This window comes from Pseudophryne corroboree, chromosome 12 (assembly GCF_028390025.1).
Source record: "Pseudophryne corroboree isolate aPseCor3 chromosome 12, aPseCor3.hap2, whole genome shotgun sequence".
Lineage (NCBI taxonomy): Eukaryota > Metazoa > Chordata > Amphibia > Anura > Myobatrachidae > Pseudophryne > Pseudophryne corroboree.
Genome location: NC_086455.1, coordinates 12,704,073 through 12,731,611, shown reverse-complemented (window position 1 = coordinate 12,731,611; position 27,539 = coordinate 12,704,073). Strand labels below are relative to the sequence as shown.

The window sequence follows — 27,539 nt, the reverse complement described above, 5'->3', positions numbered from 1 at the left end:
GGAATATGGTCAAGCCAGGAGGCTTGTCTTCACATCAATGTGCTGGAATTAAGGGCCATATACAACAGCCTCCGACAGGCGGAGAATCTTCTTCGCAACCTACCTCTTCTGATACAGTCAGACAACGTCAAAGCCGTGGCGCATGTAAACCGCCAGGGCGGGACAAGAACCAGAGCAGCAAAGGCAGAAGCCACCAGGATTCTTCGCTGGGCGGAAAATCATGTAAGCGCTCTGTCAGTGGTCTTCATTCCGGGAGTAGACAACTGGGAAGCAGACTTCCTCAGCAGACACGATCTCCATCCAGGAGAGTGGGGACTTCATCAAGAAGTCTTTGCAGAGGTGACAAGTCGTTGGGGACTTCCTCAAATAGACATGATGGCGTCAAGCCTCAACAGAAAGCTTCAGACGTATTGTTCCAGGTCAAGGGACCCTCAGGCAGTGGCAGTGGATGCCCTGGTGACACCGTGGGTGTTTCAGTCGGTCTCTGTGTTCCCTCCACTTCCTCTCATCAAGGATATTGAGAATCACAAGACGAACACGAGTGCAGACAATACTCGTTGTTCCAGATTGGCCTCAAAAGATCCGTGGCCTCTTCCTCTCAGGTAGGACCTGTTACTACAGGGGCCCTGTGTGTTCCAAGACTCACCACGGTTATGTTTGACGGCATGGCGGTTGAACACCAAATCCTAGCTAGGAAAGGTATTCCGGATGAAGTTGTCCCTACTCTTATTACTACTAGGAAGGAGGTAACGGCGATACACTATCACGGTATCTGGAGAAAATATGTGTCTTGGTGTTAAGCCAAGAATGCCCTACGGATGATTTTCAACTGGGTAGTTTTCTCCATTTTCTGCAGTCAGGTGTGGATATGGGCCTGAAGTTAGGCTCCATTAAGGTGCAGATTTCGGCCTTATCTATATTCTTTCAGAAGGAATTGGCTTCTCTCCCAGAAGTCCAGACTTTTGTAAAGGGAGAGTTGCACATCCAACCTCCTTTTGTGCCTCCGGTGGCACCGTGGGGCCTTAACGTGGTGTTACAGTTCCTTAAATCACACTGGTTTGAACCTCTTCAAACGGTTAAGTTAAAATTTCTCAATTGGAAAGTGGTCATGTTATTGGCCTTGGCATCTGCAAGGCGGGTGTCCGAATTGGCGGCTTTGTCTTACAAGAGCCCCTATCTGATTTTCCATGCGGATAGAGCAGAGTTGAGGACTCGTCCTCATTTTCTGCCTAAAGTGGTTTCGTCATTTCATATGAACCAATCTATTGTGGTGCCTGTGGCTACGGGGGCCTTGGAGGATTCCAAGTCCCTTGATGTAGTCAGGGCCTTAAAGATTTATATAGCCAGAACGGCTAGGGTTAGGAAAACAGAAGCACTGTTTGTCCTGTATGCAACCAACAAGGTTGGCGCTCCTGCGTCTAAGCAGACTATTGCTCGCTGGATCTGTGACACGATTCCGCGGGCTCATTCTACGGCTGGTTTGCCGGTTCCAAAATTCGGTAAAGGCCCCTTCCACAAGGAAGGTGGGCTCTTCTTGGGCGGCTGCCTGAGACGTCTCGGCATTACAGCTTTGCCGAGCTGCTACTTGGTCGGGTTCAAACACTTTTTCAAAATTCTACAAGTTTGATACCCTGGCTGATGAGGACCTCATGTTTGCTCAATCGGTGCTGCAGAGTCATCCGCACTCTCCCGCCCGGTCTGGAGCTTTGGTATAATCCCCATGGTCCTTACGGAGTCCCCAGCATCCTCTAGGACGTAAGAGAAAATTAGATTTTAAAACCTACCGGTAAATCTTTTTCTCCTAGTCCGTAGAGGATGCTGGGCACCCGTCCCAGTGCGGACAAATTCTGCAAGGCTTGTATATAGTTGTTGCTTACATAAGGGTTATGTTACAGTTGAGATCAGTCTTTGGCTGATGCTGTTTGGTTCATACTGTTAACTGGTTTGGTTCATTCCATGTTGTACGGTATGTATGGTGTGGGCTGGTATGTATCTTGCCCTTAGATTAACAAAAATCCTTTCCTCGTACTGTCAGTCTCCGCTGGGCACAGTCCTAACTGAGGTCTGGAGGATGGGCATAGAGGGAAGTGCCAGTGCACACCCATTCTAAAGTCTTTACAGTGCCCATGTCTCCTGCGGAGCCGTCTATACCCCATGGTCCTTACGGAGTCCCCAGCATCCTCTACGGACTAGGAGAAAAAGATTTACCGGTAGGTTTAAAATCTAATTTTCTCTTACGTCCTAGAGGATGCTGGGGACTCCATAAGGACCATGGGGATATTATTTATATCTGGAATGTAGGGTCTGGGATTTTGGGAGCAGCACTATTCCGGCTGCAGATTTAGCTCCCAAATATTTAAATGGTCACCAAGTCCCAGGGAGGGGATCAGTATGAGATCCTGGAGCCCAACAGCCGGAATTCCGGCGGCGAGCACAGCGTCGCTACGCTCGCCACACTTCTGGCCTGGTGGCGACCTTCGGTTGCCACAGGTCTCTATTCCCCTCCAGGTGGTTGCGCGGATCACCACCGAATAGGGGTTTCCAGCCGGCAGTCAGGACTCCGACTGACGATATTTCAGCTGGTGACGGGATCCCGGTGTCCGTATCCTGACCGCCAGGATCCCGACAGGCGGTCAATTGACTGCCGCCCCCGGGGAGATACAGTATCTAACAAAGCTTGGAGAGAGATAGGAGCTGATTGGTTGGTACTTTATCTTTCTCCAAGCTTTGATAAATCCCCACCCCCCTTCCTCCAGATATCGACTAAATAAATAACGACACGATTGCATGCAAATAACACAATGAACCATATCAGTTTTTTGGCCATGATGAGAAGGTTTAATGTTTTATATACACAAACACATATCCATACATAGTCAATTTCCATTCAGTATAGTTGTTCCTAGCCAAGCAGACACAAGTAACATTATTATTCATAAACCGAACACTGTAATATTAAGATCAAATACTGTCAGTACATGCATCAAGCCACATGCAATGTAGAGTGCAGCCTAGGCGGCGACACTTGTCAGGGAACGGCACATTACTGTAGTGCCTAGGGGAGCACTGCCCCCTAAACCACACCTGTATGAAGGTAGAGTAAGACAGTGGTATAACTTGGGCACTAGGAGCATGAGATGCAAGTAGGGGTAGTTCTGAATGGAATTGGTCATCAATGGAATCATCCAATAATAATACATAACAACCAAACCTGGTTTTGCTACGAAAAATAAAATAAAAAAATGCCACTTTTAATCTCGCGGCTATTACACTGAAGTCTCTGCACTTTCCGTAACTTGAAGGCCATTATATTTGTCCATATATGTCCTTCAGCATTGCCCGTCTGTGCACATTTATGATACACAACATTCCACCTCTGAATTCAAGGCAGATACGCTTACTCTACCTCCGCCCACACGCATGCCAGTACCCAAAACTCGTGCGTTAAGCCCTTCCACTCCAACTCCAAACCCAGTGTCAAACCCTAGTCCAATTTTACCTTTGAGAGGTCCAGCCGAGGCAGAGACACTAAGTACCTCTGCCTTGGCCATAGCCCTAACTCCGCTGGAATCAGCTTTGACGCCAGCCGATGCGCTGAGAGCGGTGACCTCAGAAGAACATGGAGGCACATTAATCGTTACAGGACCCCATTCCACCTCACAGGGATCAGTAGAGACAGAGATACTTGATAATTCTGCCCCAACCTTGGCCTCTGCTTCCAGGTCCCTCACACTGAATTTTGCACCAGCAGATACATTAGCAACTTTGCTTTGGAGTCCAACCCCTTCTCTATGCACCCTGACCCTCCCTACCCCAACCTCTTCTCTGGCTCCAGCTTCAAATGTATCATTGTAGGCATCAAACTCATCATAAATTTTGTCTACACATTCATATTCCTTGTAGAAGTCAGGATCAGTCCCAGATATCCTGAACGCCATCTGTGCAGAGAACTGGTCTTCTGGCTTTTGTGTTCCGTAATATGTACAAAGTTGTTTCTTTTATTCTGTAAAGAAACACAAATGATCAAATTATGTGTATGTCTAACTACTAGCAACTAATTATATACAACAACCAGAGACATATCCAAATACAAAGACAGATGAGACAATTACCTCGCCCTTCCTACTAATACACAGACATCAGGACACACTGACATCTCTCTGCCGTCTAATACACAGTCATCAAGGATGCAATGACCTCTCCCTTCCCCCTAATACACAGTTATCAGGGAACTGATCTCTTCGCAGTCAGGACATACCTACCAATTCTTTCCTCTTAATACACAGGGACCACCAGGACCAACTTAAAAACTTTGTAGGCCCTGGGTAAAGCAATGTACTAGGGCCCCTACACACCCATTTACAGGAATAAAATGTATAACGCATGCCTTCTACAGTCCTGTCTCTCCACATGCTTCCATACGGCGAATGGCTGTCAGCACTGTGATTGGTGCAGCCATCCACCAATCAGCATGCTGATAGCCATTCACTGTCTGGCTGCAGGCTGGGAGGTGGGTGGAGAATGCTGCTTAGCAATTCTGATTGTATGTAATCCGCAATCCGAGCAGCCAGGCAGCATTCTCTACCCACCTCCCAAGACGCTCCGGAGGCACCAGCTTGAAGGCCCTTAGAATTGTGAAGCCCTGGGCAGCTGCCCAGTGTGCCCATATGTTAAGATGGTCTGGCTGACCTCTCCTCTTAATGCACAAACACAAGGTCACACTGATCTTTCCTCCTAATACACGGGGCAAAGATGACGCAATTCTCCACAAATCTGGACATCAAGCACCCATACTCCAAACGTCACTGGGGAAGTGAGTGGGATCCGGCAAGTTAGTCTATATTTCAGGACAAGCGAGAAAAACATGCGAGTCTCCCAAACATTGCGGGAGAATAGAAAGTAGGAGTAATAGGTCTAGTACAGAGCCAGAGTGAAGGTTCTGGATGATCTATACAAAGCTTATTGGTTTCTGCCTAAACCTGCCATATCTATCATGTGGATGTGTTATCTGCACAACCAATCAGATTCTAGCTATCATTTATCTAGTATGTTCCATAAAGTGATAGCGACAGTAGCATCTGCTGGGTTGCTATGGGAAACTTCTCTGCTTGTCCTCTTAAGGTGTGTAGCAGTAGGCATTTTCTGCTAATGGAACTGAAACATAATAGCCTAGTTCTGCATTCCACATTCCCAGCCGTTTGCCGACACGGAGGAGCAACAACCGCGGCTTTTGACGGTAACAAGCCGCTGGCTGTTGCACCTAAATGTTAGCAGCTGATTAGGACACTGCATTAGTAACAGTTTGGGTCAGTTGGACCTTTTTTTGCTTATCTCTGGCCTATGGCTACTGGGCGGTTATGGTAGTAGTGCAGGGAACTGCCCTATCTTGTAGGAGTGCCACAGGCATTTATCTTCAGCTCCGTACGGTTGTGGGGCACGGAAGCTACAGATGTGTACTTTCTTCCAGTTGCTTCAATTGCACAAAATAGCCCCTCTAGGTCCCAGGCGACTCAGCCAGACCAGTCATTTTCTCCAAATGCAAGTCAATTGAAACACACTGAAGCAACAAGACTACATTGCTAGCTTACACTGATCAGTGTGACGTGCGACACTTGCACATCTGTGTACGACTGAGTCTGACCCTGTATACAAAGTGATGTAACGCATGACAGTCAGACAGAGCATCTCCTGCCGTATAGTCTTGCACCTGGCATAGGGTTGGCCCATACAATTGATGACTGTTGAAGCAAATGGCGTAAAAACAACGGATGGCGCGACCTGCCGTTTCATGGACCCCCGCTACAGCATTATGAATTCTTACATTAGCATAAATGAGTAAGTCTGGCTTCAGCTACTGCAGACACATCATGGGACCCAGAATCAGACACTCAGGGTATTAACACCCTGACACCCCTGTACACCCTGGAGCCCAGGAGTAGACTGGCCCACAAGTGTTCAGGGGGGGAATCCTGGTTATCCCCACTGCCTGAGGCCCCCACCTCCTCTTTTAAGTGTCAGGCTCCAGACCATGTACTCAAATTATATATAGTTACTCTACTAGAGGCTCAGTAATTGGGTGGAGCAGGAGCATGGATAATACTCGGGCGTTTGCTTCATTTCTATGGAAGCTATATAAAAAGTAGTCATCCTGCCAATCAAAGTGGGCAGCCCTGATATACCCCTCTCCCCTCCTTTATAAAGGGCAGGCCGTCTATGGCCTCTTTAATTATTGGCCAAGTCCCTCTGTTGCAGCTGGCCACACCCCTTAATCATTGGCCTCTACCATTGCATTCCGTGGTGGGCGCTTCATGCCGGAGTCTAACACTGTTGACGCCATACTGTAATTGGCATAGAAGTCATAGTAATATACATGCCCGGGATACGGATGTTTATACATGAAGCACGAATTGCTGTAACTCATGAATAAACACAACACGGGGAAGTGCAGCCGCTGTGCACCTGACTATATAGAATAAGGACAAAAATATGTAAACAATTTAATAGCCAGCATTAGATTACTATGCAGAGCAATATAGAAATAAGTCATTGGCAAACAAAAAAAAAATGAAACATGTAAAAACCACAGGGGTATGTATTCAGAAATGTATACAGTCAGACTGGAGTTCTGTGACCAGGTGTAAACATGTGCAGCAATAATGGTAGTTCTGAGTTCCCGTAATTAATGAGCACATTGATTCAGATGTAACCAAGTTACGCTGAGTCAGTATAGGATAAGCAGGGATATAAGGACATAAGTTCACGACCAAGTGGTTAATGAACTCAGACATAAGTTCACGACCAAGTGGTTAATGAACTCTCAGCGGCTGAGTGGAGAGGTAATTACCAGGATAGGTATTTGTTCCTGCTTAGTTAATTCATGTATCAGTTTTCAGGGAGTGGCCTAAGGTGTATGGCTGCACCCCGTTATTTTTATACCCCTACAAAGCACCGCACATTTGTGTGTGATACTGTAACTCACCTTCTTCCCAGGCACAGCACCCTACTTCTGCCAACACCCAGGCTGCAACGTTACAGATCTGGTTATACCAAGGAAGATGCTTTATAGACCTGCAATATATAATACACATCTCTGTAGTGTTCCATAAACATTAACATTCCTTCCTCCTTCAAAAGTTCCAGTACTGGTCAGGCAAAGCCTTTAACCAGGTCTGGAGAGTAACCCGCACCGAGATTTATGTTTTATGTTGTGAATCTGTTGGAGTGCCTATAATTATTTCTCATTAAACCCTACTATAGGGATTCACATGCACGCATGCAAGGTTCAAAGGCTCATAAAGGTGCTACCAACTGGTTTAAACGAGGATATGGAGTCAAATCCCCATAGGAGGGGGAAAAGAAAAAGAAACCAGTTACATTTAAGGTGCACTCATCCAACTACTGAATCATTAATACAATTATTATTATGACACATATATATCCCCAATGGTAGTATCAAGTAAGGGCTTAAATGCTCAGTAACCTTAATTACTATAGAGGTTTATTTAATTGTGTATTTATACGGGACTCAATTGTCCTTTATTGAAAATAGAGCGAAATATTAAAATTCATAGAATAAAGAATAAATAGAGGGTGACAGAAAGTAAACAAATGTGAATAGAGATTTAAAAACAAAGCTAATGTGTTTCTCCCTTCATATATTTTATTGTGTTTATTTCAGTTGTGCACTTACACACATATATTTGCGCAGCACTGTAACGGTGCTATACTTATATGAGACCTGCAGTTTTTATATTCATTTGAGCCTACTATGCTGTGATAGAGGGAGATATGTTGTCTTGCTAGACAGTTACAAACTGTTACATCAATTGTAACCAGGTTTTATTTAAGTAAGAATATGCAACACAAGATCTCCACTCCTGCCCCTAAGGCTGTGAATATGGTTACTTGTTTCTAATATTATGAATTAAGGAGTGAAACAAGGTTGCTGAATATGTAACTTATGCCTAAAACTCTAGGATGTCATATGGTGCAGGAAATGCTGATATAATATTGTGTTAGAGGGGACTAATAGGGATAAACCAGGATGGGTAATTCCACTGACCTTTATTCACAGCTAACTATTGCAATTATAGTAACCTCTGACATCAGTTACTATTGTTACTGATGCTCAGATACATGTACAAGGTAAATGGATTACACTATATCCCATGTGATGTTAATACCATAGTGTTCCACACTGTTCATGTAAGTTGGTATTACGTATATATTTAAACAGCGGTCATTACTGGTACTCTGCAAAATTAAATAATGTCCATGCGGGGCATGTTAATAACATTTAAGTATTAGAAGTCACAATCAGATATGTTATAAATTATACATGTCCCAGAGGATCATGCCCCAATTTGCCTGCAGACTGCAGTGTACATACAATGACATTAAATATCCACTATATACAGGGACAATCCAGTGTCTGGCATTGACACCTGTGGTCTCACTTATTTATTATTGATGTCAGCTCTCTCACAGCAAACAAATTTCAGGTATATGAATATGTTTTCAAACTGATCTCTAGCCCCTAAGATCTCTATTATCTATTAATAGTGTCAGCTATCCCACAGCATATAAATGGAGCTTAGGTATATAAATATGTTTTCAGACTCCTCTCTACTATGTGCAGGTTTGGCTTCTATTACCACACTATAGGTCTCATAAGTATACTGTATTTCTCTATCGTCCTAAGTGGATGCTGGGGTTCCTGAAAGGACCATGGGGAATAGCGGCTCCGCAGGAGACAGGGCACAAAAAAGTAAAGCTTTACTAGGTCAGGTGGTGTGCACTGGCTCCTCCCCCTATGACCCTCCTCCAGACTCCAGTTAGATTTTGTGCCCGAACGAGAAGGGTGCAATCTAGGTGGCTCTCCTAAAGAGCTGCTTAGAGAAAGTTTAGTTTAGGTTTTTTTTTTCTTTACAGTGAGTCCTGCTGGCAACAGGATCACTGCAACGTGGGACTTAGGGGGAAAGTAGTAAACTCACCTGCATGCAGAGTGGATTTGCTGCTTGGCTACTGGACACCATTAGCTCCAGAGGGATCGAACACAGGCCCAGCCGTGGAGTCCGGTCCCGGAGCCGCGCCGCCGACCCCCTTGCAGATGCTGAAGCGTGAAGAGGTCCGGAAACCGGCGGCTGAAGACTCCTCAGTCTTCATAAGGTAGCGCACAGCACTGCAGCTGTGCGCCATTTTCCTCTCAGCACACTTCACTGGGCAGTCACTGAGGGTGCAGAGCGCTGGGGGGGGGCGCTCTGAGAGGCAAATATAAACCTTATACAAGGCTAAAAATACCTCACATATAGCCCATAGGGGCTATATGGAGATATTTAACCCCTGCCTGACTGGAAAAATAGCGGGAGAAGAACCCGCCGAAAAAGGGGCGGGGCCTATCTCCTCAGCACACGGCGCCATTTTCTGTCACAGCTCCGCTGGTCAGAACGGCTCCCAGGTCTCTCCCCTGCACTGCACTACAGAAACAGGGTAAAACAGAGAGGGGGGGCACATTAATGGCTATATATATATATATATTAAAGCAGCTATAAGGGAGCACTTAATATAAGGATATCCCTTGTATATATAGCGCTTTGTGGTGTGTGCTGGCAGACTCTCCCTCTGTCTCCCCAAAAGGGCTAGTGGGTCCTGTCTTCATTAGAGCATTCCCTGTGAGTTTGCGGTGTGTGTCGGTACGTGGTGTCGACATGTATGAGGACGATATTGGTGTGGAGGCGGAGCAATTGCCAAATATGCAGATGTCACCCCCCAGGGGGTCGACACCAGAATGGATGCCTTTATTTGTGGAATTACGTGATGGTTTATCTTCCCTTAAACAGTCAGTTGAGGACATGAGGCGGCCGGACAATCAATTAATGCCTGTCCAGGCGCCTCAAACACCGTCAGGGGCTGTAAAACGCCCTTTGCCTCAGTCGGTCGACACAGACCCAGACACGGGCACTGATTCCAGTGACGACGGTAGAAATTCAAACGTATTTTCCAGTAGGGCCACACGTTATATGATTTTGGCAATGAAGGAGACGTTACATTTAGCTGATACTACAGATACCGTAAAACAGGGTATTATGTATGGTGTGAAAAAACTACAAACAGTTTTTCCTGAATCAGAAGAATTAAATGACGTGTGTGATGAAGCGTGGGTTGCTCCTGATAAAAAGTTGATAATTTCAAAAAAGTTATTGGCATTATACCCTTTCCCGCCAGAGGTTAGGGCGCGCTGGGAAACACCCCCTAAGGTGGACAAGGCGCTCACACGCTTATCCAAACAAGTGGCGTTACCCTCTCCTGAGACGGCCGCACTTAAGGATCCATCAGATAGAAAGATGGAAGTTATTCAAAAGAATATATACACACATGCAGGTGTTATACTACGACCAGCTATAGCAACTGCCTGGATGTGCAGTGCTGGAGTAGTTTGGTCAGAATCCCTGATTGAAAATATTGATACCCTAGATAGGGACAATGTTTTACTGTCGTTAGAACAAATAAAGGATGCATTTATCTATATGCGTGATGCACAGAGGGATATTTGCACACTGGCATCTCGGGTGAGTGCTATGTCCATTTCAGCCAGAAGAGCCTTATGGACACGACAGTGGACAGGCGATGCGGATTCAAAACGTCACATGGAGGTTTTGCCGTATAAAGGGGAGGAGTTATTTGGAGTTGGTCTATCAGACTTGGTGGCCACGGCTACTGCCGGGAAATCCACTTTTTTACCTCAAGTCACTCCCCAACAGAGAAAGGCACCGACCTTTCAACCGCAGCCTTTTCGCTCCTACAAAAATAAGAGAGCAAAGGGCTTGTCGTACCTGCCACGAGGCAGAGGAAGAGGGAAGAGACACCAACAGGCAGCTCCTTCCCAGGAACAGAAGCCCTCCCCGGCTCCTGCAAAAACCTCAGCATGACGCTGGGGCCTCTCAAGCGGACTCGGGGACAGTGGGGGGCCGTCTCAAAAATTACAGCGCGCAGTGGGCTCACTCGCAGGTAGACCCCTGGATCCTGCAGATAATATCTCAGGGGTACAGGTTGGAATTAGAGACGGATCCTCCTCATCGTTTCCTGAAGTCTGCCTTACCAACCGTCTCTTCCGAAAGGGAGAGGGTGTTGGAAGCCATTCACAAGCTGTACGCTCAGCAGGTGATAGTCAAAGTACCCCTATTACAACAAGGAAAGGGGTATTATTCCACTCTATTTGTGGTACCGAAGCCGGATGGCTCGGTAAGGCCTATTCTAAATCTGAAGTCCTTGAACCTCTACATAAAAAAGTTCAAGTTCAAGATGGAGTCACTCAGAGCAGTGATAGCGAACCTGGAAGAAGGGGACTTTATGGTATCCTTGGACATCAAGGATGCGTATCTACACGTTCCGATTTACCCCGCACACCAGGGGTACCTCAGGTTCATTGTTCAAAACTGTCACTATCAGTTTCAGACGCTGCCGTTCGGATTGTCCACGGCGCCTCGGGTCTTTACCAAGGTAATGGCCGAGATGATGATTCTTCTTCGAAGAAAAGGCGTATTAGTTATCCCATACTTGGACGATCTCCTAATAAGGGCAAGGTCCAGAGAACAGCTGGAGACAGCTTTAGCACTATCTCAAGAGGTGCTAAGACAACACGGGTGGATTCTGAATATTCCAAAATCCCATTTAATCCCGACAACTCGTCTGCTGTTCCTAGGAATGATTCTGGACACGGTTCAGAAAAAGGTTTTCCTTCCAGAGGAAAAAGCCAAGGAGTTATCCGATCTGGTCAGGAACCTCCTAAAACCAGGAAAAGTGTCAGTACATCAATGCACAAGAGTCCTGGGAAAAATGGTGGCTTCTTACGAAGCAATTCCATTCGGCAGATTCCATGCAAGAATATTCCAAAGGGATCTGTTGGACAAATGGTCAGGGTCGCATCTGCAGATGCACCTGCGAATAACCCTGTCACCAAAGACAAGGGTGTCACTTCTGTGGTGGTTGCAGAAGGCTCACCTATTAGAAGGCCGCAGATTCGGCATTCAGGATTGGATCCTGGTGACCACGGACGCCAGCCTGAGAGGCTGGGGAGCAGTCACACAAGGAAGAAACTTCCAGGGAGTGTGGTCGAGCCTGGAAAAGTCTCTTCACATAAACATTCTGGAACTAAGAGCAATCTACAATGCTCTAAGCCAGGCGGAACTTCTCCTGCAAGGAAAGCCGGTGTTGATTCAGTCGGACAACATCACGGCGGTCGCCCATGTAAACAGGCAGGGCGGCACAAGAAGCAGGAGTGCAATGGCAGAAGCTGCCAAGATTCTTCGCTGGGCGGAGAATCACGTGATAGCACTGTCAGCAGTGTTCATCCCGGGCGTGGACAACTGGGAAGCAGACTTCCTCAGCAGACACGATCTTCATCCGGGAGAGTGGGGTCTACATCCAGAAGTCTTCAACATGTTAATAGACCGTTGGGAAAGACCAATTGTAGACATGATGGCGTCTCGCCTCAACAAGAAACTGGACAAATATTGCGCCAGGTCAAGAGATCCACAGGCAATAGCTGTGGACGCACTGGTAACTCCTTGGGTGTACAAGTCAGTGTATGTGTTTCCTCCTCTGCCGCTCATACCAAAGGTATTGAAGATCATACGGCAAAGAAGAGTAAGAACAATACTAGTGGTTCCGGATTGGCCGAGAAGGACTTGGTATCCGGAACTTCAAGAGATGCTCACGGACGAACCGTGGCCTCTACCTCTGAGAAGGGACCTGCTACAGCAGGGTCCCTGTCTTTTTCAAGACTTACCGCGGCTGCGTTTGACGGCATGGCGGTTGAACGCCAGATCCTAAAAGGGAAAGGCATTCCAGAAGAAGTCATTCCTACCTTGATTAAGGCACGGAAGGAAGTCACCGTGAAACATTATCACCGCATTTGGCGAAAATATGTAGCGTGGTGCGAGGATCGGAGGGTTCCGACGGAGGAATTCCAACTGGGTCGTTTCCTACATTTCCTGCAATCAGGATTATCTATGGGTCTCAAATTGGGATCCATTAAGGTTCAAATTTCGGCCCTGTCAATATTCTTCCAAAAAGAATTGGCCTCTGTCCCTGAGGTCCAGACTTTTGTCAAGGGAGTACTGCATATACAGCCTCCTGTGGTGCCTCCGGTGGCACCGTGGGATCTAAATGTAGTTTTAGATTTCCTCAAATCCCATTGGTTTGAACCATTGAAAAAGGTGGATTTGAAATATCTCACATTGAAAGTGACTATGTTACTAGCCCTGGCCTCTGCCAGGAGAGTATCTGAATTGGCGGCTTTATCTTATAAAAGTCCTTATCTAATCTTCCATTCGGATAGGGCAGAACTGCGGACTCGTCCGCATTTTCTCCCTAAAGTGGTATCAGCATTTCATCTGAACCAACCTATTGTGGTGCCTGCGGCCACTAGCGACTTGGAGGACTCCAAGTTGTTGGACGTTGTCAGAGCCTTAAAAATATACATTGCAAGGACGGCTGGAGTCAGAAAATCTGACTCGCTGTTTATATTGTATGCACCCAACAAGTTGGGCGCACCTGCTTCTAAGCAGTCGATTGCTCGTTGGATTTGTAACACAATTCAACTTGCACATTCTGTGGCAGGCCTGCCACAGCCTAAAACTGTAAAAGCCCACTCCACAAGGAAGGTGGGCTCATCTTGGGCGGCTGCCCGAGGGGTCTCGGCATTACAACTCTGCCGAGCAGCTACGTGGTCGGGGGAGAACACGTTTGTAAAATTTTACAAATTTGATACCCTGGCAAAGGAGGACCTGGAGTTCTCTCATTCGGTGCTGCAGAGTCATCCGCACTCTCCCGCCCGTTTGGGAGCTTTGGTATAATCCCCATGGTCCTTTCAGGAACCCCAGCATCCACTTAGGACGATAGAGAAAATAAGAATTTACTTACCGATAATTCTATTTCTCGGAGTCCGTAGTGGATGCTGGGCGCCCATCCCAAGTGCGGATTATCTGCAATACTTGTACATAGTTATTGTTAACTAATTCGGGTTATTGTTAAGGAGCCATCTTTAAGAGGCCCTTTCTGTTGTCATACTGTTAACTGGGTTTAGATCACAAGTTGTACGGTGTGATTGGTGTGGCTGGTATGAGTCTTACCCGGGATTCAAAATGCCTCCCTTATTGTGTATGCTCGTCCGGGCACAGTACCTAACTGGAGTCTGGAGGAGGGTCATAGGGGGAGGAGCCAGTGCACACCACCTGACCTAGTAAAGCTTTACTTTTTTGTGCCCTGTCTCCTGCGGAGCCGCTATTCCCCATGGTCCTTTCAGGAACCCCAGCATCCACTACGGACTCCGAGAAATAGAATTATCGGTAAGTAAATTCTTATTATCATTAGCACAACATTAAACATGAATACTAAAACGGGAGCACATAGCTAAAGCCTATGCGCATTTCACTCCTAATGAGCTTCCTCAGGGCACTATGATTAATGATTCAGTAGTTGGATGAGTGCACCTTAAATGTAACTGGTTTCTATTCCTTCCTCCTTGTTATACTCAGCCTCCCCCTGAAACGCGTGGTGTTTGCCCAACAGAAAACAGATCTGGATTAACTGTCAGACCTCTGCCAACTACTGTACAATGTCATCAGATTGACAGACACAACAGGTATAAAGTAGACCATTAATGTAGAATTTATGACGTGACATTGGCGAGGACATTTCATCCCACCCTACCTCCCACCACATACACTTTAGGGATTACCTGGAGGACGGTAAAGCAGAGGTTTTAAGATTTTTATGGGTAGTCAGTAACAAGCCTGCAGGACAGTAAGCATTAGCACATTTTTGGGGTGCCAGTAGGTACTGCGTTCAAGGTAGAGAAATTAAAGGACGCGATTTCCCTGAAAGTAAAGTTTAAGCGTTCCAAGCATGGTTCAGGTGTGAGACGGAGTTACAGACTTACCCCCAGAGCGTAGAGATCCCAAAGACTTGGCACGTCACAGGACGTTGTGTATCTCCTGCATACAGACTCCCAGCTCTGGTGCTCTTCCCCTGTTTATAAAGAACCCAGGGGCCGGCAGTGGGGAATAAAAACTCCCTGTAAAAGGAAAAGTGAAACAAGGATCATAAATAGAGACCACGGTCAACTAAATACTTTGTTTCCCTTTGTTACCTTTCTCATACTGTATATGTTACAAGGGTGGTGGAGCACATCAGTTCAAGGAAAGTTTATTCAACAGGGGAAAGAAAAGGATTATATTTATTGGGGGCTCAGTGATATCTAGACTGTGTGTGTACATTATAGAGAGGCAGCGGCTGGGGAACCAAAGCCAGTTCATCCACAAGGCTACTTAAACTATCACCTAGGGTCCAGTGGACACTTAGGATCCCAGATTTCTTAAGTTTCTAATGCCTTTTTTATTTGTACAAATGTAGGGGGCAAGAGACGTGGCACAAAACAGTATCTTGCCCTGGTAGCGATGACAGATTAGGGCCCCTGTACTAAGGGGCCACGGCCAAGACTAGGAGATGGGTAGAGAATGCTCCTGGCAACTCTGATTGTATGTAATTCGCAATCCGAGCAGCCAGGCAGCATTCTCTACCCACCTCCCAAGACGCTCTGGGGCACCAGCTTGAAGGCCCTTAGAATCGTGGAGCCCTGGGCAACTGCCCAGTGTGCCCACCCGTTAAGATGGTTCGGCTGACCTCTCCTCTAAATCCACAAACATCAGGTCACACTGATCTTTCCTCCTAATACACAGGGCAAAGATGACGCAATTCTCCACAAATCTGGACATGAAGCACCCATACTCCAAACGTCACTGGGGAAGTGAGTGGGATCCGGGAAGTTAGTCTATATTCCAGGACAAGCGAGAAAAATCTGCCAGTCTCCCAGACATTACGGGAGAATGGGAAGTACAAGAAATATTGGTTTCTGCCTAAACCTGCCATGTCTTGTTATCTGCACAACCAATCAGATTCTAGATATAGTTTATGTACAGTAGTATGTTCCATAAAGTGATAGCGACAGTAGCATCTAATTGGTTGCTATGGGAAACTTCTCTTAAGGTGTGTAGCAGTAGCATTTTCTGCTATTGGAACTGAAACATAATAGCCCAGCTCTGCATTCCGCATTCCCAGCCGTTTGCCGACACGGAGGAGCAACAACCGCAGCTTTAGACGGTAACAAGCCGCTGGCTGTTGCACCTTAATGTTAGCAGCTGATTAGGACACTGCATTAGTAACAATTTGGGTCAGTTGGACCTTTTTTTGCTTATCTCTGGCCTATGGCTACTGGGCAGTGACAGTGTAAGCGCAGGGAAGTGCCCTATCTTGTGGGGGTGTCATAGGCACCTATCCTAAGCTCCGTGCAATTCTACGTTGTGCGTCTGGGGCAAAGATGCTACAGATATGTCCTTTTTTCCAGTTGCTTCACTCGCACAAAATAGACCCTCTAGGTGCCAGGCGACTCAGCCATTACATCTCGCCCTAAGGGGGTATTCAATTAGTGCCATTTTTTCGACCAATCGAAAAAACTGCACTTTTTGCCCGTTTTTTAGGTCGAGTTTACTTTCGACCTATTCAAGGCCCGTGCCGTTTTCTTGACTGGTCGAAAAATCCGGCACTGGCGAAAAAAGCCCGTGTATCGGCGAATTTACCACTGATACACGTGTTTTGGCAAATTCATGGGCATATTTGCATGTTTTTGGCGCAATGTTTGACGATGCTGATTCGCAAAAAAAAAGTGAAATGGCATGGGTAAAAATGGATTAAAATAAGAATTTACTTACCGATAATTCTATTTCTCGGAGTCCGTAGTGGATGCTGGGGTTCCTGAAAGGACCATGGGGAATAGCGGCTCCGCAGGAGACAGGGCACAAAAAGTAAAGCTTTAGGATCAGGTGGTGTGCACTGGCTCCTCCCCCTATGACCCTCCTCCAAGCCAGTTAGGTACTGTGCCCGGACGAGCGTACACAATAAGGGAGGAATTATGAATCCCGGGTAAGACTCATACCAGCCACACCAATCACACCGTACAACTTGTGATCTAAACCCAGTTAACAGTATGATAACAGCGGAGCCTCTGAAAAGATGGCTCACAACAATAATAACCCGATTTTTGTAACTATGTACAAGTATTGCAGATAATCCGCACTTGGGATGGGCGCCCAGCATCCACTACGGACTCCGAGAAATAGAATTATCGGTAAGTAAATTCTTATTTTCTCTATCGTCCTAGTGGATGCTGGGGTTCCTGAAAGGACCATGGGGATTATACCAAAGCTCCCAAACGGGCGGGAGAGTGCGGATGACTCTGCAGCACCGAATGAGAGAACTCCAGGTCCTCTTTTGCCAGGATATCAAATTTGTAGAATTTTACAAACGTGTTCTCCCCTGACCACGTAGCTGCTCGGCAGAGTTGTAATGCCGAGACCTCTCGGGCAGCCGCCCAAGATGAGCCCACCTTCCTTGTGGAATGGGCCTTAACCGATTTAGACTGTGGCAGGCCTGCCTCAGAATGTGCAAGTTGAATTGTGTTACAAATCCAACGAGCAATCGCCTGCTTAGAAGCAGGCGCACCCAACTTGTTGGGTGCATACAGTATAAACAGCGAGTCAGATTTTCTGACTCCAGCTGTCCTGGAACATATTTTCAGGGCCCTGACAACTCCTAGCAACTTGGAGTCCTCCAAGTCCCTAGTAGGTGCAAGGCACCACAATAAGCTGGTTCAGGTGAAACACTGACACCACCTTAGGGAGAGAACTGGGGACGAGTCCGCAGCTCTGCCCTGTCCGAATGGACAAACAGATATGGGCTTTTTTGAGAAAAAACCACCAATTTGACACTCGCCTGGTCCAGGCCAGGGCCAAGAGCATGGTCACTTTTTATGTGAGATGCTTCAAATCCACATATTTGACTGGTTTTAAACCAATGTGATTTGAGGAATCCCAGAACTACGTTGAGATCCCACAGTGCCACTGGAGGCACAAAAAAGGGGTTTGTATATGCAATACTCCCTTGACAAACTTCTGGACTTCAGGAACTGAAGCCAATTCTTTCTGGAAGAAAATTTACAGGGCCGAATTTGAACCTTAATGGACCCCAATTTGAGGCCCATAGACACTCCTGTTTGCAGGAAATGCAGGAAACGACCGAGTTGAAATTTCTTTGTGGGGCCTTCCTGGCCTCACACCACGCAACATATTTTCGCCACACGTGGTGATAATGTTGTGCGGTCACCTCCTTTCTGGCTTTGACCAGGGTAGGAATGACCTCTTCCGGAATGCCTTTTTTCCCTTAGGATCCGGCTTTCCATCGCCATGCCGACAAACGCAGCTGCGGTAAGTCTTGGAACAGACATGGTACTTGCTGAAGCAAGTCCCTTCTTAGCGGCAGAGGCCATAAGACCTCTGTAAGCATCTCTTGAAGTTCCGGGTACCAAGTCCTTCTTGGCCAATCCGGAGCCATGAGTATAGTTCTTACTCCTCTACGTCTTATAATTCTCAGCACCTTAGGTATGAGAAGCAGAGGAGGGAACACATACACCGACTGGTACACCCACGGTGTTACCAGAACGTCCACATCTATTGCCTGAGGGTCTCTTGACCTGGCGCAATACCTGTCCCGTTTTTTGTTCAGACGGGACGCCATCATGTCCACCTTTGGTATTTCCCAACGGTTTACAATCATGTGGAAAAAACTTCTCAATGAAGTTTCCACTCTCCCGGGTGGAGGTCGTGCTGAGGAAGTCTGCTTCCCAGTTTCCATTCCCGGGATGAAAAACTGCTGACAGTGTTATCACATGATTTTCCGCCCAGCGAAAAGTCCTTGCAGTTTCTGCCATTGCCCTCCTGCTTCTTGTGTCGCCCTGTCTGTTTACGTGGGCGACTGCCGTGATGTTTTTCCCACTGGATCAATACCGGCTGACCTTGAAGCAGAGGTCTTGCTAAGCTTAGAGCATTATAAATTTACCCTTAGCTCCAGTATATTTATGTGGAGAAAAGTCTCCATACTTGATCACACTCCCTGGAAATTTTTTCCTTGTGTGACTGCTCCCCAGCCTCTCAGGCTGGGCTCCGTGGTTACCAGCATCCAATCCTGAATGCCGAATCTGCTGCCCTCTAGAAGATGAGCACTCTATAACCACCACAGGAGAGACACCCTTGTCCTTGGATATTGGGTTATCCGCTGATGCATCTGAAGATGCGATCCGGACCATTTGTCCAGCAGATCCCACTGAAAAGTTCTTACGTGAAATCTGCCGAATGGAATTGCTTCGTAGGAAGCCACCATTTTTACCAGGACCCTTGTGCAATCATGCACTGTTTTTAGGAGGTTCCTGACTTGCTCGGATAACTCCCTGGCTTTCTCTTCCGGGAGAAACACCTTTTTCTGGACTGTGTCCAGAATCATCCCTAGGCACAGCAGACGTGTCGTCGGGATCAGCTGCGATTTTGGAATATTTAGAATCCACCCGTGCTGATTGTAGCAGTATCCGAGATAGTGCTACTCCGACCTCCAACTGTTCCCTGGACTATGCCCCTATCAGGAGATCGTCCAAGTAAGGGATAATTAAGACGCCTTTTCTTCGAAGAAGAATCATCAATTCGGCCATTACCTTGGTAAAGACCCCAGGGTGCCGTGGACAATCCAAACGGCAGCGTCTGAAACTGATAGTGACAGTTCTGCACCACGAACCTGAGGTACCCTTAGTGAGAAGGGCAAATTTGGGACATAGAGGTAAGCATCCCTGATGTCCCGGGACACTATATAGTCCCCTTATTCCTGGTTCGTTATCACTGCTCTGAGTGACTTCATCTTAATTTGAACCTTTGTAAGTGTTCAAAAACAAATTTTTAGAATAAGTCTCACCTAGCCTTCTGGCTTCAGTACCACAATATAGTGTGGAATAATACCCCTTTTCTGTAGTAGGAGGGGTAATTTAATTATCACCTGCTGGGAATACAGCTTGTGAATTTTTTCCCATACTACCTCCTTGTCGGAGGGAGACTTGGTAAAGCAGACTTCAGGAGCCTGCGAAGGGGAAACGTCTCGACATTCCCATCTGTACCCCCGGGATACTACTTGTAGGATCCAGGGGTCCTGTACGGTCTCAGCGCCATGCTGAGAACTTGTCAGACGCGGTGGAACGCTTCTGTTCCTGGGAATGGGCTGCCTGCTGCAGTCTTCTTCCCTTTCCTCTATCCCTGGGCAGATATGATCTTATAGGGACGAGAGGACTGAGGCTGAAAAGACGGTGTCTTTTTCTGCAGAGATGTGACTTAGGGTAAAAAACGGTGGATTTTCCAGCAGTTGCCGTGACCACCAGGTCCGATGGACCGACCCCAAACAAGTCCTCTTCCTGTATACGGCCATACTGTGCCGTTTGGAATCTGCATCACCTGACCACTGTCGTGTCCATAACATCTTCTGGCAGTTATGGACATCGCGTTTATTCATGATGCCAGAGTGCAAATATCCCTCTGTGCATCTCGCATATATAGAAATGCTCTATAGTCAATAAAATACTGTCCCTGTCAAGGGTATCAATATTTTTAGTCAGGGAATCCGACCAAGCCACCCTAGCTCTGCACATCCAGGCTGAGGCGATCGCTGGCCGCAGTATAACACCAGTATGTGTGTATATACTTTTTATTATATTTTCCAGCCTTGTCAGCTGGTCCTTGAGGACGGCCCTATCTATAGACGGTACCGCCACTTGTTTTGATAAGCGTGTGAGCGCCTTATCCACCTTAAAGGGTGTTTCCCAACGCGCCCTAACTTCTGGCGGGAAAGGGTATACCGCCCATAATTTTCTATCGGGGGGAACCCACGCATCATCACACACTTTATTTAATTTATCTGATTCAGGAAAAACTATGGTAGTTTTTTCACATCCCACATAATACCCTCTTTTGTGGTACTTGTAGTATCAGAAATACGTAACACCTCCTTCATTGCCTTTAACGTGTGGCCCTAATAAGGAATACGTTTGTTTATTCACCGTCGACACTGGATTCAGTGTCCCTGTCTGTGTCTGTGTCGACCGACTAAAGTAAACGGGCGTTTTAAAACCCTTGACGGTGTTTTTGAGACGTCTGGACCGTACTAATTGTTTGTCGGCCGTCTCATGTCGTCAACCGACCTTGCAGCGTGTTGACATTATCACGTAATTTCCTAAATAAGCCATCCATTCCGGTGTCGACTCCCTAGAGAGTGACATCACCATTACAGGCAATTGCTCCGCCTCCTCACCAACATCGTCCTCCTACCTGTCGACACACACGTACCGACACACAGCACACACACAGGGAATGCTCTGATAGAGGACAGGACCCACTAGCCCTTTGGAGAGACAGAGGGAGAGTTTGCCAGCACACACCAAAAACGCTATAATTATATAGGGACAACCTTATATAAGTGTTTTCCCTTATAGCATCTTAATATATATATAAGCATATCGCCAAATTAGTGCCCCCCCTCTCTGTTTTAACCCTGTTTCTGTAGTGCAGTGCAGGGGAGAGCCTGGGAGCCTTCCCTCCAGCCTTTCTGTGAGGGAAAATGGCGCTGTGTGCTGAGGAGATAGGCCCCGCCCCTTTTTCGGCGGCCTCGTCTCCCGCTCTTAACGGATTCTGGCAGGGGTTAAATATCTCCATATAGCCTCCGGAGGCTATATGTGAGGTATTTTTAGCCAAAATAGGTATTCATTTGCCTCCCAGGGCGCCCCCCTCCCAGCGCCCTGCACCCTCAGTGACTGCCGTGTGAAGTGTGCTGAGAGGAAAATGGCGCACAGCTGCAGTGCTGTGCGCTACCTTTAGAAGACTGAGGAGTCTTCTGCCGCCGATTCTGGACCTCTTCTTACTTCAGCATCTGCAAGGGGGCCGGCGGCAAGGCTCCGGTGACCATCCAGGCTGTACCTGTGATCGTCCCTCTGGAGCTGATGTCCAGTAGCCAAGAAGCCAATCCATCCTGCACGCAGGTGAGTTCACTTCTTCTCCCCTAAGTCCCTCGTTGCAGTGATCCTGTTGCCAGCAGGACTCACTGTAAAATAAAAAACCTAAGCTAAACTTTCCTAAGCAGCTCTTTAGGAGAGCCACCTAGATTGCACCCTTCTCGGCCGGGCACAAAAATCTAACTGGCTTGGAGGAGGGTCATAGGGGGAGGAGCCAGTGCACACCACCTGATCCTAAAGCTTTACTTTTTGTGCCCTGTCTCCTGCGGAGCCGCTATTCCCCATGGTCCTTTCAGGAACCCCAGCATCCACTAGGACGATAGAGAAAAATGGTTGAAAATGATCGCAATTGAATACCCTGTGTCAAATTAGTGTCATTTTTTCGAACCAGTCGAAAAACTGCACTTAATTCAAAACTCTAAGTGTTTTATCACCCTGACACCATACTGTAATTGGCATGTAAGTCATGGTCAATAAATGGGAGGTTTATAGATAAAACATGGAATTACTGTAATCACTGGCGTATTTTTAATGGGTGCAGTGTGTGCGATGCACACGTGCCCCTGAACCCAGGGGGGACCCACAATGTACATGCTGCACCCATTTCTTGAATACTTACCCGTCCGGAGTCCTGCGCTGACGGCAGCAGCGCTGCATAAATCACTGAAAATAGCATGGTGCCCATTTTCCCATCGTTTTGTGCCTGCGCAGTAGAGAAATCGAAAAGAATATGGCCACCGCGCCATTTCCCCAGAGATCTGCGCATGTGAGTCTCAAGGGCCCTACACACTCACCAATCCGCCGTCGAGCTGCCCGACGGCGGATACGGGTGACACAGCGGCGGGGGGAGAGAAGTTTCTTCACTCCCCCGTCACCCAGCTCCAAATGCAGGCTAATATTGACAATCTCATCCATACTGGCCTGCATGCATAAGCCACGGGGCACCAATGATTAACGAGCGCAGTGTCGCACATCGTTAATCGTCAGTGCCCCGTCGCTTATGCGCTTATGATTATATTGCACGGATGTGTCAATAATCGCATGCAGGAACAGAGCTTGCAAGAAAGCGATGTCACTTTGCAGCACTGTAGGGGAATTTTCGCCTTGTCGACCACCCCCCTATTGTGACTTCCCTCCCCCCTTTGTCGCATACTTTCCCGGTGATCAGCGCGCTCCTGCGGCTCCGGTAATGTGATCTCCTGCACTGTGACCGGGTAGCAGTTGATTTACTGACGATTTGAAATGTTGGCATTTCAAATGACGGTATTCGGACTATGTCGGCATTTTGACCATTTCGGCATAATGAATGTCGGAATTTTGACTGTGTCTGTATTTTGACTGTCGGTCAATGGCTGTCGGGATTATGACTGTCGGTATTGTGACCGTAGGTAAATCATACCGAACCTCTGTGACCCAGTTATCTGACACTGCATACGCCGGTTTACAGCGTCATATGACCGGGGTCACAGTGCAGGAGCCGGAGATCACATGACCGGAGCCAGAGGAGAGCACCGATCACCGGGGAATGTAAGTTCTGTATATATTAAAAATATCTTTATTACACAGTGAGCCTTATTTTAATTAAAAGAAGAAGAAAAAAGTTAATAAATCGGCCAAGTGTGAATATGTGCAGCAATAATGGTAGTTCTGAGTTCCAGTAATTAATGAGGACATTGATTCAGATGTAACTAGTATAGGATAAGTAAGGATATAAAGACATAAGTTCACGACCAAGCGGTTAATGAGCTCAGTAACTAAGTGGAGAGGTGATTGCCGGGATGGGTGTTCGTTACGGTTTAGTTTATCCGTATATACATTTTCAGGGAGTGGCATACCCCCTTTAGGTGTATGGCTGCACCCAGTTATTTTTATACCCCTACAAAGCACCACACATCTGTGTGTAATACTGTAACTCACCCTCTTCCCAGGGCACAGCACCCTACTTCTGCCAACACCCAGGCTGCAGCGTTACAGATCTGGTTATACCAAGGAGGACACCTTATACACCTGCAATATATAATACACATCTCTGTAGTGTTCCATAAACATTAACATTCCTTCCCCAGGATATAAGTCCTTGTTACACTCAGCCGCCCCCGAAACGCGTGGTGTTTGCCCAACAGCATACCAGCTCAAACAGATCAGGATGCGGTTTCAGACATCTGACAACTACAATGTCAACAGATGCATAGACGACGCAACAAGTATAAAAGTAGAGTTTATAACATGGCACAGTGAGATTGGTGAGGACATTTCATCTCACCCTATCCCAGTTTAGGGGGTTACCAGTAGGACAGTAGAGCAGGTAGAGAAGAGGTTGTAAGATATCTATGTGTGGTTGGCAGTGATTTTGCAGGATTGTGTAAGTGTTTGCATATTTTGGGGTACTGCTAGAGGGTACTGTGTTCAAGGGGATGCGGTCAAGATCCCGCCAGACGGAATCCCGGCGGTCGAAATGCCGACACCGGGATCCCGACCGGCACAATCCCGACATATTCTCCCTTTGTGGGTGTCCATGACACCCATAGAGGGAGAATAAATTAGTGTGCCAAGCGTAGCGAGGCACCGTGCCCGCAAGGGGCTGCGTTGCTCTCGCCCCCCCTGTCGGGATTGTGCCAGTCGGGATCCCAGTGTCGGTATTCCAACTGCCGGGATCCCGTCTGGCGTGATTTCATACTGATCCCTGTTCAAGGTAGAGAAACAAAAAAGACACAATTTCTTTGAAAGTAAAGTTTGTGTTCCAAGTGTGTTTCAGGTGCGAGATGAGGAGTTAAAGACTTACCTCCCAAAGCGTAGAGATCCCAAAGACTTGGCACGTCACAGAGCGCTGTGTATCTCCTGCATACAGACTCCCAGCTCTGGTGCTTTTCCTCAGTTTATAAAGAACCCAGGGGCGGGCAGTGGGGAATAAACATTCCCTGCAAAAGGCAAAGTGTAACAAGGATCATAAAATAAGAATTTACTCACCGGTAATTCTATTTCTCGTAGTCCGTAGTGGATGCTGGGGACTCCGTCAGGACCATGGGGATAGCGGCTCCGCAGGAGACAGGGCACAAAATTTAAAAGTTTGACCACTAGGTGGTGTGTACTGGCTCCTCCCCCTATGACCCTCCTCCAAGCCTCAGTTAGGATACTGTGCCCGGACGAGCGTACACAATAAGGAAGGATTTTGAATCCCGGGTAAGACTCATACCAGCCACACCAATCACACCGTACAACTTGTGATCTGAACCCAGTTAACAGTATGATAACGTAGGAGCCTCTGAAAAGATGGCTCACAACAATAAACAACCCGATTTTTTTGTAACAATAACTATGTACAAGTATTGCAGACAATCCGCACTTGGGATGGGCGCCCAGCATCCACTACGGACTACGAGAAATAGAATTACCGGCGAGTAAATTCTTATTTTCTCTGACGTCCTAGTGGATGCTGGGGACTCCGTCAGGACCATGGGGATTATACCAAAGCTCCCAAACGGGCGGGAGAGTGCGGATGACTCTGCAGCACCGAATGAGAGAACTCCAGGTCCTCCTTAGCCAGGGTATCAAATTTGTAGAATTTCTCTGACGTCCTAGTGGATGCTGGGACTCCGTCAGGACCATGGGGAATAGCGGCTCCGCAGGAGACAGGGCACAAAAGTAAAAGCTTTAGGATCAGGTGGTGTGCACTGGCTCCTCCCCCTATGACCCTCCTCCAAGCCTCAGTTAGGTTTTTGTGCCCGTCCGAGCAGGGTGCAATCTAGGTGGCTCTCATAAAGAGCTGCTTAGAGTAAAAGTTTTGATAGGTTTCTTATTTTCAGTGAGTCCTGCTGGCAACAGGCTCACTGCAACGAGGGACCTAGGGGAGAAGAAGTGAACTCACCTGCGTGCAGGATGGATTTGCTTCTTAGGCTACTGGACACTAGCTCCAGAGCGACGATCACAGGTACAGCCTGGATGGGTCACCGGAGCCGCGCCGCCGACCCCCTTGCAGATGCCGAAGTAAGAAGAGGTCCAGAAACCGGCGGCTGAAGGCTTTTCAGTCTTCATGAGGTAGCGCACAGCACTGCAGCTGTGCGCCATTGCTCTCAGCACACTTCACACCAACGGTCACTGAGGGTGCAGGGCGCTGGGGGGGGCGCCCTGGGCAGCAATGTTAATACCTTTTCTGGCTAAAAAGAATACATCACATATAGTCCCTGAGGCTATATGGATGTATTTCACCCCTGCCAGGTCTCAGAAAAACCGGGAGAAGAGCCCGCCGGAATAGGGGGCGGGGCCTATCTCCTCAGCACACAGCGCCATTTTCCCTCACAGAACTGCTGGTGGGAAGGCTCCCAGGCTCTCCCCTGCACTGCACTACAGAAACAGGGTTAAAACAGAGAGGGGGGGGCACTTATTTGGCGATATGATTATATATTAAGATGCTATAAGGTAAAACACTTATATAAAGGTTGTCCCTGTATAATTATAGCGTTTTGGTGTGTGCTGGCAAACTCTCCCTCTGTCTCCCCAAAGGGCTAGTGGGGTCCTGTCCTCTATCAGAGCATTCCCTGTGTGTGTGCTGTGTGTCGGTACGTGTGTGTCGACATGTATGAGGACGATGTTGGTGAGGAGGCGGAGCAATTGCCAGTAATGGTGATGTCACTCTCTAGGGAGTCGACACCGGAATGGATGGCTTATTTAAGGAATTACGTGATAATGTCAACACGCTTCAAGGTCGGTTGACGACATGAGACGGCCGGCAAACAAATTAGTACCTGTCCAGGCGTCTCAAACACCGTCAGGGGCTTTAAAAACGCCCATTTACCTCAGTCGGTCGACATAGACACAGACACGGACACTGACTCCAGTGTCGACGGTGAAGAAACAAACGTATTTTCCTTTAGGGCCACACGTTACATGTTAAGGGCAATGAAGGAGGTGTTACATATTTCTGATACTACAAGTACCACAAAAAAGGGTATTATGTGGGTGTGAAAAAACTACATGTAGTTTTCCTGAATCAGATAAATTAAATGAAGTGTGTGATGATGCGTGGGTTTCCCCCGATAGAAAATTATTGGCGGTATGCCCTTTCCCGCCAGAAGTTAGGGCGCGTTGGGAAACACCCCTTAGGGTGGATAAGGCGCTCACACGCTTATCAAAACAAGTGGCGTTACCGTCTCCAGATACGGCCGCCCTCAAGGAGCCAGCTGATAGGAGGCTGGAAAATATCCTAAAAAGTATATACACACATACTGGTGTTATACTGCGACCAGCTATCGCCTCAGCCTGGATGTGCAGCGCTGGGGTGGCTTGGTCGGATTCCCTGACTGAAAATATTGATACCCTTGACAGGGACAGTATTTTATTGACTATAGAGCACAGAGAGATATTTGCACTCTGGCATCAAGAGTAAGTGCGATGTCCATATCTGCCAGAAGATGTTTATGGACACGACAGTGGTCAGGTGATGCATATTCCAAACGGCACATGGAAGTATTGCCGTATAAAGGGGAGGAGTTATTTGGGGTCGGTCCATCGGACCTGGTGGCCACGGCAACAGCTGGAAAATCCACCTTTTTTACCCTAAGTCACATCTCAGCAGAAAAAGACACCGTCTTTTCAGCCTCAGTCCTTTCGT

The 27,539-nt window shown here is 47.3% G+C and overlaps 1 protein-coding gene across 1 annotated transcript in view; it reads right to left on the bottom strand.

Annotated features, from left to right (window-relative positions):
* Positions 1–6,979: 6,979 nt before the first annotated feature.
* The window catches only part of LOC134980268 (dual specificity protein kinase CLK2-like), a 76,396-nt gene continuing 55,836 nt past the window's right edge, over positions 6,980–27,539 (bottom strand). The window contains exons 7-10 of the transcript XR_010190367.1: positions 24,714–24,849; positions 23,849–23,938; positions 14,942–15,076; positions 6,980–7,068 (exon numbers count right to left, since the gene is read on the bottom strand). The gene's annotated coding sequence lies outside the window, so the exon portion shown is untranslated. The remainder of the gene's footprint in view (positions 7,069–14,941; positions 15,077–23,848; positions 23,939–24,713; positions 24,850–27,539) is intronic.